Consider the following 4362-nt stretch of genomic DNA (forward strand, 5'->3'; position numbering starts at 1 on the left):
CTTCAGCAGCAGAAACTTCCCACCGGCCCAGGGACCGCCCTCCCGCCTCTTCTTGGAGGGGGGGTTTCTCCTCTCCCCCCCCCACTCCCATCATGCAGACGCGGTGGGGTCTCTCCTGCGCAGCCTGGGGGCTTCCCTTGTGTCTGCAAAGGGTTTGGGGCTGCAATTTGCCGGGGATGAGGGGATGAGTGGGTGTTATGCATTTGGGGATTTCGCTTCAGGGCTCTGTCAGAGGAACTGGGACAAGTTTCCCAGTTTCCCCAAGGTTTCCCCCGTCAGCCTTTGCAGCCCCTTTGCAAAACGGATGGTGAGTACGAAGGGAGAGCAGAGCCCCTTTTCTCTTCCACAGGCATGGGGTGGAAGGGGTTTCAGCCCTGCCTTGTGAGGGAGATGCTCCTGAGGGAAGGACGGGGATGTGGGGCAGGTGGATGCAGGTCTTTCACACGGCGGGGCTGTGCGGGGGATGTTTGATCACAAGGGCGGACCCGGAGGAAGTGGAGGTGCTGCTGGCACCGTGCTTTGTCCCGTAGGCTGGGTTGGTGGCCAGGGCAGAGGTGATGGGACAGGAGCAGGGGGGGCATGAACTGATAGAGAAGGGGGAGGACAAGTGCCGTGGGGAGGGTGGGAGACAGTGGTGTGGGAGAGCCTGGATGATGCTCCTGAGGTCTTGGATAATGACATGTCCCTTCTCCCCTAGCATAACCCTCAGGCTTTAAAGGGTCTCCTGTCATACCTCTGTGTCTCAGCTCCTGCAGTCCCCTGGCAGCCATCTCCTGGACTCCTGGGGAGGGATTCCACACACCCCTCTCTCTTGGGGTTGATATGGTCAGGATTGCGTCCATCCCTGAGTTGGCTGGCTGGGTTAAACCTGCTCCCCCATGCCAGGGCAGTTTCAGAGCATGCCTTCCGTACTCACTGAGGTTTAGCGGGGTGCCCCAGCTGTGGGTGCTGTGCCTATCTTGGGAGTGAGCCAAGCTCCATCAGCCTGAGGTGAGCCAGAGCAGACAGCCAAGTAACATGTTGTTGCTTCCTTCTTTCCTTGAGGAAATAAGGATCAGTGAGGTGTACTGCTGGGAGGGGGGATGCTGGAAAATATTGCCATGGGACCACCATCCAGGGGTGTGATATTTCCCTTAGCTGATGATGGTTCATCCACCACCAGCCTCTCACGGGGGTGCTGGATCACACTCCCAGCTGCAGCCTCTGCCTCTGGGAATGGCTGCAGACCACAGCAGGTTGCAGATGGATCAATAGGAGGGCAGTGTCCCTTGATGAATTCATGGCCACAGTCTCCATCCATCTTCACTGAGCTGCTCTTTGTCTCTGGAGCACCTGCAGCTGCAGGACCAAGGCACAAGGACTGGCCAGGGCTGTGTCTCAGCATGTGGGGGCACCCAGTGACCCATCCTGGCCCCCAAAGGGTAAATGCTCCTGGGACAGTAATTAAGGGGAATAAACAACACAGACATAAATCTTTTGGCATTAGCTGGGTTAAATCAATTGTGTCATTGCTTTGGCAAAGAAATCTGAAAATATATAAAGCTCTGGTAAATTCAGCAAACTTTTTGTTTTTGAGGTCTCTTAACATCCCTCCTGTGACAAGTATGGGATGAGACAGACTCCAGAGCCACCCTTGTGTTACCTCTCACTTCAATAAGCCCAGGAAAAATGCAGAATTTTCTAAAAATGGCTTGAGAAAGCTTGCTCCCAATATTTTTGAGCATCCTTGATTCAGCTGAGTGCATCACAGGATCATGGAATAGTTTGAATTGGAAGATCACGTACTTCCAAAACCCTGCCATGAGACACCTTCTACCATCGCAGGTCTAGGGCGCAGCTCCTGGTCACAAAAAAACACTCTGGTTTTGGGAGCTTCTCAGGGCTTTGTGCACCCAGGGGACAGAAGGGACTTTGCAATGGGAAGCACCAGAGACCTCATTCCCACACCAAGACCAAGGACTGTCTTTCAGCATCTCAGCCTGCCCATGGCCACCAAGTGGGACATGTGGGATGGCCATGCTCTGCCCAGGTGCCCTAAGTGGGAGGTGATGCAGGGAAGGCAGAAGTGAGCACTAACTATTTTTAGTTAAGGAATTGGTTACCAGGGACATGAAGATAATTCCTTCCCCATATATCAGGGAAAAGGCTGCAGTGCTGTTTGAAGCACCTAATTGAGGGGATTTATAGTAAAATGTAACTTGTCAGATGTGGCAAAGGAAAAATAGAACAGTCCCTGAGACACAGAAATCAGTCCATTCGTCATGGTTAATCTCAAACTTCTTGGTGCGGCACAGAGACGAACGTGGGAGACAGGTATTAGGGATGGAGACAATGAAGAGAAATATTGGATCTCCAGGAAGGAGGGAGAGGAGAGGTTTAGTCTGACTTATCTGCCTTTCGTAAACTATTATTATTTTATGTAACTGCATGTGGTTTGACAGTCCTGTGTCTGAGCAGCTCCATGACAGCTGCACTTTGGGGCTGTTTGCAGGACTTACACCACTGCCCTGCTCCTACCCTGTCCCTGCAGCCAACCCTCCGCTGTGGGGAAAACTCCATGTGTCCCTCCTGCAGTATAGGGATGGGACTGGGACTGGTCCGTGCACTGGAAGGGTGCAGGGAAATGCATCCCTGCTTCTCCCATGGAGCATTGGTAGCAGGGCTTTGCTTCCAGCTGGGACATCTGTAGGAGAAAATAATCCTCAGTGTCCTGGACATTTAGGTCAGGTTGGTGGCAGGGTGAGGTTTGGCTTCTCAGCTGAAATCCCAGCTGAGATCAGCAGTGTGCCTCAATTTCCCCACCTGTGTGTTGGGACTGTTTCTTTCCCAGGAGGTTGAGTGGATCTGGGAATGCTCGGGGCGCTGCTTGGGGGGAGGACAGGCTGTCAGCACATGGGGCTGTGTTAGCAACTGCAGGCCAAGAAAAAGTCCAACCCACCACATTAAGTTTCTCCCAGGAGACTTGTTTTTTGCCCTGCTTTTAAAATTAGTTTCCAGGTTTTCTGTCCTTTTCCCTCCTCTTAGACCTGCAGTGAGGGCAACACGCTCTCAAAACTCTGCCTGACTAAAGAAAGTGGCTGCTGGGAACAGGTTTCCCTCATTCCTGCTTACCACATAGTAAAATCATGCCTCAAATTTGAGTATCCCTGTTGTATATGAGCAACCACATAGTAAAATTATGCCTCAAATTTGAGTATCCCTGTTGTATATGAGCACTCCGTATCACCTACTTCACCCCTGCAAGTCTCACAGCTACACTGAGACGAAGAGCAGGAAAGCTGAAGCCACAGCCCTGCTGAAAACATTGCAGAGAAAGAAAGCAAAGATTGATACCAACCTCATTTAGTGAGTATTACCTTAGAGCTGTGCTGGCAGATTTTCTTGCTCTTGAAGGCCTTACAAAATGCTTGGGTGGCCTCTGGATACTTCAGACCCCTGCTCGTCCCATCAAATTCTGCTGGAGATGCAGAAGTGTCCATGCAGGAAGACAAACTAGTGTCCTGCTGGGAGAAGGAAAACTCAGACACATGGAGCTGGGTTTACTCTGACTCATTGCTCCATGCAGCAAGTGACTGATTCCTTCATTTACACAGATAATTCCCTCCTGCCATTTCTTCTTCCCACACTGTGTGCATTGATAGGAGATCCCACATTTACAAAAACATGGCAACTGCAAATTAAAACAAGTAAACTCAAGGAAACCCACAAAGATCTGGGATCTAACTGAATTTCTCATTTGCTTCCCAAGTTTCTTAAAAGTGTTTGCCATGTTTTTCAAATTGCTTTTGGGAGGATGTGTCAATTTTGAATAGAACAGAAACACAAAGGCTTTTGTTCTTCAGCTAATTAAACCTCAAGGCAAAATGCTAAACTGATCATAATAAAAGTCATAATTATTATTTTTCTCATTCAATGCAAAGTCAACTGAAATTTCCCAATCAGTAGTTGGTATTTCCCATCAAACAGATCACAGTGGTTTGTGGTTGGGAAAATCTCCATGGTTTTATTCTGGAAACTGATCCCACCAAAGCACCAGCAGAGGTGGCTCTGTCTTCACACCGTGTGTGACAGAGAGATGCACAACCCTGTCAGCTTTGAGCCTCTTTGTGGCTGTGTCTGGCAGCACAGGCACCCATCACAATTCTGCTGCATTGTCTGTTGTACAGATGTACATGAGTTCCGTGGATATACAAGCATGTACAGAGGCTCTTGCATGGATCATGGAATCATAAAATTGGGAAATCCCTCCCAGACCATGGAGTCCAACCTGTGCCCCATCCTTACCTTGTTACCAAGCCCAGAGTACTGAGTGCCATGTCCTGGTGTTTCTTGGACACCTCCAGGGATAGGGACTCCAAACCT

At 50.1% G+C, this 4362-nt stretch overlaps 1 long non-coding RNA gene across 1 annotated transcript; it reads right to left on the reverse strand.

Annotated features, from left to right (window-relative positions):
- Nucleotides 1–620: 620 nt before the first annotated feature.
- Nucleotides 621–3159, reverse strand: LOC137486725 (uncharacterized). The gene is made up of 3 exons (XR_011005786.1): nucleotides 2803–3159; nucleotides 2518–2683; nucleotides 621–1332 (listed from the first exon to the last, which is right to left on the reverse strand). It is a non-coding gene; the product is annotated as an uncharacterized lncRNA (long non-coding RNA).
- Between the last annotated feature and the right edge of the window lie 1203 nt (nucleotides 3160–4362).

This window comes from Anomalospiza imberbis, chromosome 22 (assembly GCF_031753505.1).
Source record: "Anomalospiza imberbis isolate Cuckoo-Finch-1a 21T00152 chromosome 22, ASM3175350v1, whole genome shotgun sequence".
In the NCBI taxonomy this organism is placed as follows: domain Eukaryota; kingdom Metazoa; phylum Chordata; class Aves; order Passeriformes; family Viduidae; genus Anomalospiza; species Anomalospiza imberbis.